We start from the raw sequence: 13846 nt of genomic DNA, 5'->3' as shown, positions 1-13846 counted from the left end.
TTCTCTAAAAATCAATGGAAAAAATATCCTCAGGTGAGGATGAACAACAACAGAAGTAATTGCTTTTTTCTTTCCTACCTATGATAACTATTATTATCCGTTAGGCTATGAAAACTGTTATGAACCAAAAACAATAAAGAATGTCTATAATTAGTTTCATAATCAAAGAGAATTTGAAAGGACACCTATACTATCCTTAACAATATACAATAAAAGCCAAATAGATTTATCTGTGCCAGCAATATATAATTATGACACTTATTTCACGCAATCTACTCAAACTTTTTCTAATTTAGGACATGGGAAAATACAGAAAATCCAGCGACACATTTTAAACCTCATTTATCTGAGTGCAGATTCTCCAAGAGCAGCTTTTCATCCACTGTAACCTTTCCCCTCACCATTCCCCACCACCAGCACTGCCCAAACCACCTCTGAGCTGGCACGCGGGTCATGGAATATGAACAAGAGTTAAATTCAGCCTGACAAGGTGAAGTCGGTAGAGAATGAGTCGGAAAATGGGAAGGTCAGCTGGCTCTGTGTGCGTTTAGCCAACAAACCAGCACCCACAACCCAACAGTGCGGCCGCTCTTTCCTGTCGCCAAGCGCAGAGACATACGCCGCCAACAGGCACACCATCTCCCCTACGGACACCGGCCTGTAACAGCAGTGCTAGTGCTGTGCGGAAGCGAAAGTGCTGCTTCTTCAAAGCCCCGCTTTCCAGGGCGTTAAAGAGATCGCCCAGCTGTGGAGTTACTCTTTCTAAAACATGTGCGATAAACTCCCTGAGTGCAGACCGATTTGTTAGGCTGGCTCTGCAAGGGTTCCAGAACTGATTTTAATAAACTCATGAATAAATTTATTCTCATACAGGCTCATTTGAGATCACTTAATATTCATTTATGCATTAAAATGTTTAGTCATGTAGCTTATGGACAAAAAGATATGACATAACACAGTGTTAGTCTCAAATCTGGATAGTCAGATCCAAAAATAAACCCTTGTGAATGAATAAGTATCTACTTTTTAAAAATATCTCTCGCTATTTGTACTATTCGTCTTTTATTCATATAGCTAATAAAGAAAGTTAACTTTAAATGGATTTGTTCATCGGGGGCAAGAAGAGAAAGCTGGGTACAGAAGTCTCTCCGCTTCGCTGAAGCACTAGTTTACACTGAGTGAGTCACCTTCCGGGGCTGAGTTCCCTCATCTGTAAAATGAGAAAGGTCTGTCACACGATTCCTGAGCTGGATTAGCCTATATAAGCTACTTATAATTCCATTTCATCACTTAAGTTAGAAATAAATAAACAAACTTCATATAGATCCTCAATGTAAATGTGAATTCGCATCATTAAGTTAGTATTTTCTGTATCAGGTACTCTCAATTACAACTGGGTTTAGGTTTATTAAAAAGCTTTTCAGCAAAAGGAGGACTAAAAACTAACTCATCAGTGCACAGGCTGTGTGAGCAAATCTCACTAGAGGTTAAGAAACTCCGCCCAGTGCTGGCTGACATCAAAGAAGACCTGACACCGCTCGGCCAGAGAATAAGCCCCTATCATTCCACCGGCACCGAGGGAACCGCTTTCAACACAGCACTTCAGGCATCGGCGCTTTCATTCTGACGACATGTCTGAAGTGAACTATCTGCTGTTCTAGAGAGTTTTGAAAACAAGGCAACAGAAAACGACATGACATGATGGTGAAGCACAGGAGAGAATTTCAGTCTCTTGACTACCCTCTTCTATGAATAGCTCTGCACTCACACAGGGCACATAAGAATATATGATGAGGGCACAGCACCTTCTCTGTGGTGTGGTCCACTTTAGATCACAAACTCAGAAGTTAATACTGAACTGAAAACATTTTCTAGGTCTATAGAGATTAAATAGTGCTCCTATCTGATTTAAATACATGGAAGTGTGGACCATTTTTTAAACTCCTAGAAGTCCTCTAGAAAATTTTAGGTCAGTCATCTTATCTATAGTCATTCACTTGGGATCTGTGCTCATTCTTTCTGATGAAAAATTAGCCATCAAGTTTGCAAATGGCCTGTTGTTGCCTCTGTCCTCCCCCACCTACCACCCCAGGTGTTAATGTGGAAGAAGAAAACTCGTGAAAAGGAAGAACAGAGCCTTATTTCCATCAACATAAGCAGTCACTGTTCATAACACTATATTTTTATTTTACTGTTACATTAGCCAAACTTCTACCAAGATTCGTTTGATAGCCAGCATCCTCTTTTAAAAAGTATAGACTCCTATTTCATAATTTAAAAAGGAGAAGGGATAGCCTGGCAGGTGTGGCTCAGTGGTTGAGCATCAACCTATGAACCAGTAGGTCAGGGTTCAATTCCCGGTCAAGGCACACGCCCTGGTGGCGGGCTTGATTCCCAGTGGAGAGGTTGAGGAGGCAGCCAATCAAAGATTCTTTCATCATTGATGTTTCTCTCCTTCCCTCTTTGAAATCAATAAAAATATATTTAAAAAAATAGAACAAATAAATAAAAGGGAGATGGGTTAAATAAAAATACAACATTTCTTATCTAGTAGCTTCCCTCCTGATTCCAGAGATAAATTCCACAGAAAGTGTCTGAGTTCCTGGGTTTAGTATGAAAAGAGAAAACTAATTTAGCAACATGGAATATTTCAGGAACAAAGCCGATCTGGAAAAGATGGCAAAGCTGGGAGGAGAGGGCAAGAGGGCCCTAGGAGGGAGGGAAAGGGAGGTAATACCACGGCCAAGGACAAGTTTGACATCTTTCAAAATACTACCTCCTGACAATTTTGGAAGGAAAAAAGAAACATTCTTCTCAATAACCTGGATGAGTTTAGAAATAAAATTTTCATTTATAGCATTATTTTTTTATAGCATTGTTATCTAAGGGAAATTTTGTATTCTGAGTTTCAAATAACCAATCCTATATAATAAAAGGCTAATATGCAAATTGACCAAACAGTGGAACGACCAGTCGCTATGACATGCACTGACCACCAGGGGGCAGGCACTCAATGCAGGAGCTGCCCCCTGGTGATCGGTGCACTCCCACAGGGGGAGCGCCGCTCAGCCAGAAGCCGGGCTCACGGCTGACAAGTGCAGCAGCGGTGGCTGGAGCCTCTCCCACCTCCTCGGCAGTCGGACAATCCCCAAGAGCTCCAGAACTGTGAAAGGGTGCAGGCCAGGCTGAGGGCCGCCCCCGGCCCCGCTTCCCTGTCCAGTGCACAAATTTTGTGCACCAGGCCTCTAGTTTAATAATAATTCTTAAAGGTAGGAGACTGCTCATAACTCTCATTTCAATGTTCTGTGATTATCTGTCCTAGTGGGTGTTTTTTTTTTTGGGGGGGGGGGGTAGAAGGTTGAGTTATGGACAAGGCACAGAACTGGAAAGATATGTGGGCTAATATTTTCTTCTATGCTTTTGTTTTGCATGAAGCCACCAACCAAGCTGCTACCCAGGACATTCGTGAGAGTGCTGCGGCTGAAAGGCAGTGCTACCTCTCAGGCCTGGGAAAAGCAGCCAGTCCCCATGTGCTGGTCAGCCCACCGATCCTCTGGCGTGGTGAGGGCAGCCTGCATCATAAAGACTCCACATGTGACCCGAGGCTTTTTTAGTTTGCCTAGCAAGCTTTCAGGTACTAAGTGGAGACTCTACTCCTCAGATCTGTGGTACTGAATCCTTCAGAGACCTAGGGCATAGCAAGCTGACCCTTGTTTGTCTGGCAGCTGTGTTCTGTTTTTAATTTAATTAACTGGAAAACCTTGGTTTATACTTTCAATCAAAACTGTATTTTAGTCTAAGTAAAACCACATCTTTAGGAAAGACCTCTAGGGGACTCAGCTACCATCGCCTGCAGCTCGGAGGCACATATCCCCCAGGATATCTGAATTTCTCCTGCTCATCCCCCAACCGGACTGGCAATGGCGACAGACAGTTCACAACATCTTGACTGTCCTGAGCAATCAGCTCCCAACTCCAGGAGAACATACTAACTCGCCACCCCAGGTGCCTCCCTGTACACGTCAAGGACAACAGCTGTATCATTACAAACGGATGGGAGTTCCAGGCTCCGCAGGCTTCCCGTTTGTCCCGTCCTCTTTAGCACCAGGAGAGGGCCCTTCGCTACCAGAAGAGCTGAGGCCACCACCCAGCTGATACATTTTATTTCCACAGAGTCCCCCAAACAAAGAGCTCCTTTTCCAATTGCTATTTTCGGGAGCCCTGTCCTCTACATATAAAAACACTGCATGCACAGGCACACGCCCTGCCGTACAGACCACCTTGCAGCCCGAGACAGAAGCCTAGCTTACCTACTCACGGCAACTATGCTGGCAGCTTGCATTCAGTCCTTTCAGAATGCACTGCAGATCTCTAAAGGGGCGCCTGCCTGTTACATTTCTGAGTGGATTTAAATCTCTTTCTCCAAGAAGAGTAATCTGCACCAGACACCGCCCACTGTTAGCCACGTGATGCAGAGAGTATGCTGCACTGATTCCGTGGGCCAAAGCAGGAGACCATGACACAGCACTTACACTTCTGCAGCAGCCACCCTGAAGAGTGAATCTTCAATTTTATCTCAGTTAAAGAAAGAGAGAGAGGGCAAATTTTAAGAGGATTCTCAATGCCTAATGCCCCCAATTCGGAAAAAGAGAAAGTGTTGTTTTTTTTTAACTTTACTATTCATCCCATGTATTCTTCCTCAGTCCAAGACACACACACACACACACACACACACACACACACACACACACACCAGTTTGCTTACACCTATCCAAAAATTACTTTACCCACTTAATCTCTACAGGCGTGCTTAAAACCACAGCTCCCCCCCCCCGTAACAGGGCAGGAAAGAGCCAGAGGAAACAAGTCACGTAGCCGGGAGCTGGGCCTGGGGAGGACCAGCCTGAGAGGGGACCGAGAGCAGCAGAAACAGAGGGTGTGACAAAGCTGGCCAAGTCTTAGAATTTTATAGATCCTGCCTCTACATTCACCCCATCTTTTCTTAAAAGGATTAAGGCAGTTGGGAAGAGTCCTAACACCAAGAAAACATCCGTTGATTTAAAGAACCCTAATGCCTATTAAAAATAAAAGAAATCCAAACTCTTTCGTATGCTATCAAAGCCGCACAGCCCTAGAAGATGCAGTCCTGTCACCTGCCACAACTATCCATGCAGGTGCCATGGAGGGTCACCCTACACCTTAGTGGCAGGAGACAACTGCCATTTTACAAGCAGGCCACGACATTACCACTTCGTAGAGGTTCAGAACGAGCCACCCTCATGGGTGCCTCTGTGGTGTATGGGCTGCTTTGGGCTAAAGGCACCCCAAACCCTGAGAACTCAAAAGAAACGTCTGCTCCCTCCTTATCTAGAAGAAGTTAAATTAGGAACCTGGCCCTGGGTAAGTGTTAAAATCAGAAATGACCTTCTACCTATCTCTACGGCAGGAAAACTAATAATCACTGAACCTGTGCTCTCTCTACAGTGACCTGGCGCATGACCTCATGCCCCGCTCAGGAGGTCTGGTGTACCCGTTCTCCCTGCTGGTCTCTGAACCCCCCCTGCACGGGGCCTCTGACTCTCAGGATGCAGGGCTCCCATACAAAGGCATGTACTAAATTTGGTTATTTTCTCTCCTTGACCTGTCGCAGGTCTCCTTGATGTCAGACGGGCCCAGACCTGGGGGCTGAGGAAGGCTTCCTCCCGCCCCACGCTGACACTGCTCGCACGGGGCGAGCCCGCTCCACTCCCTCCTGGTGCGTCGGTCGCGAAATCCAGGTGCACACACGCCCTCTCAGCCCCTGTGATTACTTCCTAGGATCTGTCCACCCGGTGCCACTCAGAACTCACACCCATCGCCTTCGGCAGGTCAGTCTGGCCGGGCTGTAGGCTGTGTTGGCCCGCCCTCTAAATTCTAAATGGTTCTAAAATGGTGCAACGGAAGTTGCATTTTTTTTAAAGGTCTACTTCAAAATGAATCAGAGGTGTCAAAATGACAAAAACTCTTCAGAACTGGAGAAAGAATAAATTGAGTCAGACTGAAGGATCATCACTAATTAAGAATATTCACCTCGCCGAAACCGGTTTGGCTCAGTGGATAGAGCGTCGGCCTGCGGACTGAAAGGTCCCAGGTTCGATTCTGGTCAAGGGCATGTACCTGGGTTGTGGGCACATCCCCAGTAGGAGATGTGCAGGAGGCAGCTGATCGATGTTTCTCTCTCATCGATGTTTCTAACTCTCTATCTCTCTCCCTTCCTCTCTGTAAAAAATCAATAAAATATATTAAAAAAAAAAAAAAAGAATATTCACCTCGTTTCTTCTACTTTCCAAACACATGCCAGAACCATCATGGACAGAAAGCCAACAGGCCGTCCCCACACCAGCCAGCCCTCCACGCTGGCCGTCTTGTCACTGTGAGGCAGAGCCATAAAAATAGCTCTCTGCTTGCAGAGAAGCACAACAACATGACGCAACGCGGCAGCAACAAACAGGCTTTCATACAAGAGATTAGCTGCCGCCATCGATGTTGGTTAGCACCACTGTGCCAATATTAAAACTTTTACATCATTCAAATGTAAGTCTCTACTCTGTCCAAGTATAAGAAATTACGTAATTTTAAGATGACTCAGTGCTGGAGAAACTGATAAAGGGATAAAGGGAAGAGCATTCACACCTCACTAGCTGCTAACTTTTAAAAACTGTCTTATTAAGAAAAGCCTCTCCATCAAGCAAAGTGAGTCCCTCTGAAGATCAGAGCTGGAGTCACCATGTTCTATGTCCCTTCGTCAGGCAGTCATGGCTGAGGGGAGGGACAGAACTCCCCAAGCGTTTCTGGGGAGGCAGCTTCTACCTGCTGAGGCCCCAGGCAGCTGACCCTCATAGCAGGAGCGGGGTAGGGTGGGGCGTGTGCACTCCGTGGTAACGGGAATCTAGACAGGGCACCAGCATATCTACTACAAAAGGATCAACTGTGTAACAAAAAAGCATAGCAGATTGGAGTAGATATATAAAGTAACAAAAAGTTTAATTCACTAAGAAGAGTTATCAACATTAAATATTAAGCTTGTATAGCCCTAACACCACAGCTATTTTAACATGCATAAAACTGACAGTAGCCGAAACCGGTTTGGCTCAGTGGATAGAGCATCGGCCTGTGGACTGAAAGGTCCCAGGTTCGATTCCGGTCAAGGGCATGTACCTGGGTTGCGGGCACATCCCCAGTGGGAGGTGTGCAGGAGGCAGCTGATCGATGTTTCTCTCTCATCGATGTTTCTAACTCTCTATCTCTCTCCATTCCTCTCTGTGAAAAATCAATAAAATATATTTTAAAAAAAAACACACACAAAAAAAACTGACAGTAATGAGGAGAAACGGATGAGTCCTCGGGAGGACTTCGGAGGGGGATATTGTAATACACCCCTCCCCGTAACTGACACAGCACGTAGACAAAAACCAGTAAGGATCTGCAAGCTTGAACAACTCAATACCCGAGTTACAGCTAATAACACTGTATCCTGGCACAACCGTCAAGAAAGAGGCCAATACAAGAGAACAGGTTCAAAACAGAGCCCACTACACATGCACACTTCATTTATGACAAATGTGGTGCTGTAGAGCAGTGCAGAAAAAACTTTTTTTAATAAATGGTGCTGTGTCAACTGGAGATCCAATTATTGGGGGAAATGTCTTTTGAGTTCTACCTCACACTGTATAAAAAAAATCAATTCCAGGTGAATGGCAGTCCTAAACATCTATATATATAAAAGGCTAATATGCTAAGTGTCCCTCCAACCGTCCAACCGGTCACTATGACACACACTGACGACCAGGGAGCAGACGCTCAACACAGGGGCTGCCATGATACGCACTGGCCATTTACAAAGAAATGGCAGATTTGGCACCGACAAAGCAACACTCGGCTTCCCCCAAGTGGGTCACAGGCCCCACCACCACCCTGAGCAACAGCCCACCATATCGCAGCCAACGCTGCCAAGACCCCATGGTACAAAATGCAGCCACCACCCCAGCCCAGCCTGGAAACGGTCACTGTGGGCACCAGGTAATGATGTCACGTAGCAACACCCGGCTTCCTCTCCCTAGCGACTAGCCTCCTTGCAGTTCTTCAGCCCAGGAACACCACTTGCTTCATAGCCAGGTGCAAACACTTTACACTTTAACCAAATGTCTGTGAAGCGTTTTCCCGTGCCTCATCTCACTTGATCCTCACAGAAGTCCTGGAGTAGGTAGATAGGAGACACAGTAGAAACCTATTTTCTTTTCATTAGCTGAAAAATGGAGATTTAGAAAGCTTAGAAACTTGACCCGACTGAAAAGAAGTCAGAAATGGTGGATCTTGAAAATGACTTCAGGCCTTCTCACTGCACAGAATATAGTCAAACACGGCTGCAGTTAAATATTTCACCCTTTGTTCTCCCTGCATGATTTACAATAATAATCTGCTTTGTGTTGATACTTACTGCTGTGTTGCTGACAATTACTTGAGAAGTTGGGGTGCTTCACTGGGCTGGAAAAAGTTTAGCTAAATCAGAAAGCAGGTCTAATTAAGCAAGTTTATTCTATATCTATAAAAGGCTAAGTTGACTCGCACATGTGCAATAAATATAAAGCTCTCACTGGTGCCAATTGCACATGTGTGTTTCAGTCTGTCACTGTTGATCATAAATTTGGTTGACACTTCCATTACAGAGAAAGGGTGAATAGCAATATTAAAATATTTCTTCTAATTAATTTCCTTTCAATGTGCATGAATCCGTGCACCAGGCCACTAGTAAAAGATAAAACAATAAAGCTATTAGAAGGTAATCTGCAGAATATCTTTATGATCATGGGGTAAACAAGGATTTCCTAAATAGATCACACAAATCACTAACCATAAAAAGCTAAAAATGATAAATTGGACTACATTAAAAGGTAGAATTTAAGTCCATTCAAATATACCATTAAGAGAATGAAAAGCAAGCCAAAGGTGTTAGAAAGGATGAACAGTAACGGTATTTCTCATGCACTGCTATAAATTGATAATCATTTTAGACAACAGTATGTCATTATTTATATGGCAGAATCTCTACATTTCCTTCCCAGGCTTTCTATTTCTAGATCTACATCTTAGATAAACTCTTGCATCTATGTACAAAAATGTCAGAGCAGCATTATTCATAACAAGAATCTAAAACAAGAATCTAACCCAAATGTATATTAATAGAAAATAGATTAAATTTTATATTAATGTAATGAAATCAATACAGCATTGAAAATGAATTAACTACAGATATACCCCTCAACATGGTGTTACATGGTGTTAAAGGAGTCATGTATTTATTTATATTCAAACTATTAAACACAAGGAAGGGCACAAAATTCAGGATAGTGCTACACTCTGGGGGGAAATTTCAATAGGAAAGGGACAAACAGGAGCTTAGGAAAGTCCCATTTCGTAAACTGGGTTGTAAATTCATAAAAATTTATCTTTTTATTACTCTTTAAATTTCGCATATATATTTTGCATACAAAAAGGTATATATGATGCCCGGCTAGCATGGCTCAGTGGTTGAATGTTGACCCATGAACCAAGAGATCGCGGTTCGACTCCCAATCAAGGCACATGCCAAGTTGCAAGCTAGATCCCCGGTAGGAGGCGTGCAGGAGGCAGCTGATCAGTGATTCTCTCTCATCATTAATGTTACTGTATCTCTCTCCCTCTTTCTTCCTCTCTCTGAAATCAATAAAAACATTTTTTTTAAAAAGGTACATATGACATCACATCACTGCAAAAAGGAGGGGTGGAGCACACAGGACAGTGGAGTAGCAGACACACGGACAGGAAGTGGAAAAAGAAAAAACAAAAAGAAAATTCTCAGGTGACGCACCCCAGAACCAGAGAGGAGGGAGCTCTCGCACTCGGGGCTGGTTTCAGCGCCCTGCCGGAAGCACCCCGCTCACTCCGCAGATGCCCTTCGAGCCGCGGTGCCACCCTAGGTGTGGCCGGCCAGGGAGGGACCACGGGAGGCTGGCTCCAGGGCTCATCTGGCCCATCTCACCCAGTCCTGCCCACCGGCCACCTTCTAAGTAATTTCCTTTCAATGTGCACAAATCTATGCACCGGGTCACTAGTTAATCTATAAGAAAAATATAAAATTCCAGGATGATGGCAATGCATTGGGTCTAGAAACAACTGTCTAAATGTTGTTGTTGTTGTTATTCCTCACCCTAGAATATTTTTTTCCATTGACTTTTTAAAAATTTTTTTATTGATTTCAGAGAGGAAGAAAGAGGGAGAGAGAGAGAGAAACAATGATGAGAGAGAATCATTGATTGGCTGCCTCCTGCACACCCCCTACTTGGAATCGAGCCCACAACTCGGGCATGTGCCCTGACCAGGAATTGAACTGTGACCTCTTGGTTCATAGGCTGATGCTCAACCCCTGAGCTAGACCAGCCGGGCTCCATTAATTTTTAGAGAGAATGGAATGGAGAGGGAGAGACAGAGAGAGAGAAACATCTATATGAGAGAGACACACTCTACCCACTGAGAAACTGGCTGAGAATCAACTGTCCAAAATTAACCTTTCCACAAACAGTATAATTTTCAAAAGCTGAAAGACCTTACATATGTGTATAGATGCCATACATTTTTCTAGCAATAAGGGGGAAAAGACAAGTAAAAATTGGGGGGAGGGAGGTTACTGGAGGGGAACTCTGCAAGAACTTTTGATTCAAATACAATGTAACCTGTACTACGGCATTATTTTGTGCTCATTATATCTTTTAAAAAAAGAATGCATTTAATACTTAGAACATTCTCATCAGATTTACTAACACAAGATGGATTCATGAAGAAGTACATTTTGTACTTAGGTGTAAAAGGGTGTGTACATACTGTATCACAAAAAAAGGGAGGTGGGGGCTAATTCTAAAACAGCAGCTTTTGAAATCAAAGCTAAAAGGCTTTTGCTGACTCTTCAAGTTTCATGTGAAGTGGGCAGAGGCAGAGAGAATGCTGCCTCCTCGCTGCAATGTGCTTCTCTATCGGCTGCAAGGCTGCATGTGCTGACCTTTAAGAGAGCGCGAGGTCTGTCTGCTCTCCCTTCTGCTCGTGGGCTGACAGGCTTAACATGGGGAGGCAACGACTTGGTGGCTCTGATACTGGCTTTGTTCAATATTCTACTGCATTTCCTCTATAAGCACTGGAAGATTGTTGGCATAAATGCATTTTTAATCCTTCAGAAATAAGCAAGGCATAATGAAATAAAACAGTTTAAACCACAAATGAAATTACAAAAGAAAATAACATAATATAACCACTGGGGGAGAGGGGGGAGGAAACTCCTAAATATAGCAGGCACCAAAGAGTTTACAAACTAAAATTACAAAGACTTCCAAACTAAATGTCTTCTAAGAAATTCTGAGGTAAATTCTAAGTAATCCAAGACACAACCATATCACGCATCAGGAGAATGGAGGCGCGTGCGCCCTGAACGGGAGTTGGCAGCGCCGTGCGCTCGGTGCCAGTCCTCAGAGGGCACGCCAAGCCCCCGCGACCTCCCGGCCACCCTCTCCGTGACAGGCTGCGCCCCGACGGGGCTTTGTCCGTGGAACGCAAGGTGAAGCACATGCTTCACCACAACAGGAAAGAAGCTCGTCCTGCTGGTGCTCTGTGCTCTCAGCCAAGTGAACAGAAAGGGTCCATGGAAGACTCCAAGGCCCCAGATGGAAGGGACTGGATCCTTCAATCACCACAGGAAGCAAGAAATAAACCTTTGCAACCAAGGCTGTGGGTCCAATCCCCCATCAGGGCGAATACAACACTCAACCAATGAACTCATAAATAAGTGAAACAACAAACTGATGTTTCTCTCTCTCTCTCTCTCCTTTTCTCTACCTCTAAAATCAAAATTTTTTAAAAAGAAATAAGCCCTAATTGTGTGAAGCCATTAAACTGCTAGATAAGTTAAAGCAGACAGCGATAATTACCCAATTAATACGAGGATCTTACATATCTAACATCCTCATTTTACCAAAAAAAAAATACCCAAAACAAACCACTATTGATAAAGAGACTTTCCAAAAATTTCACTAATTAATAGAAGAACCAGGTTCATCTTTTGTTATAAGACCACAAAAAGGCAGTAAAATAGACAGTTTCCCATATAACATGAGGGACCTTAAATTTCTACAAAAATGCTTGTGAAAATCTTACAGACATCCATCCCAATTACTATGACAGACACTGGTTCTCTCATTTGGACATGCATCAGTAAAATGTGGCTGAAATTATTAGAAATTTCATATATTACAACAGACTAATACATTACATAAAACCTTATATAACCTGTTACTCTATTACCCTCATTTTCTAAGGAGTATATTAAAGGTATTATATACTATGTAAGAATATCATGTGAAAGTGGTATTTGTGATCACTTCTAAATACATAGCTTCTGATTATACCTTTATTTCCCTAAGAGAAGAAAAAGAAAATCCCAAGTTTTTAACAATAACTCAAATTTAAAATAATTCATCACTGGCCGACCTTCTGGCTTCTCTTTACCTCTGTCCTAGCTGGACATAAGTCCCTGGATCTAAGGTCTTGGGCAAGTCACCTCGCGTGATTTCCATACAAAGAATTATCCACAGACTTTTTAGGCATATCACTTTATTTATTTTTTTAAATATATTTTTATTGATTTCAGAGAAGAAGGGAGAGGGAGAGACAGAAACATCAACGATGAGAGAGAATCTTGCTTCGCTGCCTCCTGCACGCCCCCTATGGGGATGGAGCCCGCAACCCAGGCATCGAACTCGGAGTCTTCAGTCCGCAGGCTGATGCTCTATCCGCTGAGCCAAACCAGCCAGGGCTCAGCCTATCATTTTGACTATGATTTGACTGTTCAGGTCAACAAAACGTATTGAATACTTAATCATTAGGTGGAACCATAAATTGATTGATATGTGACTCTGTGGACCTATAAAAACTGCATCTTTGTAAGACTTGCCTTAACACTAAGTGCCACCCACTCCGTTCTTGAAAGCACTCATTTTATTAGGCATGTACACACTTGCACACCTTTTGGAAACACCAGTATGCTGACTTAGGAGCTCCTAAACTGATGTCATTAGAACGAGAGAGCAAATTCTACAATCTGAAGGGGAAAACCTTTTTTTTTTTTTAATATATTTTATTGATTTTTTACAGAGAGGAAGGGAGAGAGATAGAGAGTTAGAAACATCGATGAGAGAGAAACATCGATCAGCTGCCTCCTGCACACCCCCCACTGGGGATATGCCCGCAACCCAGGCACATGCCCTTGACCGGAATCGAACCTGGGACCTTTCAGTCCGCAGGCCGACGCTCTATCCACTGAGCCAAACCGGTTTCGGCAGGAAAAACCTTTTATATAACTTTTACATATTCTCTTCTCCTGAGCACTTATAACTATGTGCTATTTACAAAAAAACTACCAAACATCAGCTGATATAGTGGATCATAATACCAAATTCAAATGTTTTGTCCAAGATTCCTGCAGTTAATGTGTAAAACATAAAACCTACCTGTCTAGTATTCCATCAGTTTAGACTCCTATTTAAAGATTTAGGACTAAGTTTGCTTTGTCGGACTCACAGAGGATTGAATTCCTTGTAAATAGCTAGTCATTCCCATAAAAGACTAAATTATGAAAGCTCGTATTACATCCCAGTAAATTCAAAGGTTTCTCTGAAAACGTTGTCAATCCACACAAAACAGGAAGTAGACTGTTCCCAGGACAGAGTATGTTCCTGACCAAATCATTTTACATCAAGACACTTTATTCCAAGCATAACACCAGAAC

At 43.3% G+C, this 13846-nt stretch overlaps 1 protein-coding gene across 2 annotated transcripts in view; it reads right to left on the bottom strand.

The window, feature by feature from the left end:
• MAP4 (microtubule associated protein 4) overlaps window positions 1–13846 on the bottom strand; it is a 105978-nt gene that overhangs the window by 67200 nt on the left and 24932 nt on the right. The window contains exon 1 of one of the 2 annotated variants that reach the window (XM_036333717.1): window positions 4311–4331. The exons of the other annotated variant lie outside the window; for it this stretch is intronic. The gene's annotated coding sequence lies outside the window, so the exon portion shown is untranslated. Of the gene's footprint in view, window positions 1–4310; window positions 4332–13846 lie in introns of those variants that run through there. 2 annotated transcript variants of the gene reach the window in all.

Source organism: Myotis myotis, unplaced genomic scaffold (genome assembly GCF_014108235.1).
Source record: "Myotis myotis isolate mMyoMyo1 unplaced genomic scaffold, mMyoMyo1.p scaffold_m19_p_13, whole genome shotgun sequence".
Taxonomy (NCBI): Eukaryota; Metazoa; Chordata; class Mammalia; order Chiroptera; family Vespertilionidae; genus Myotis; species Myotis myotis.
This window is presented reverse-complemented; position numbering and strand designations above follow the sequence as displayed.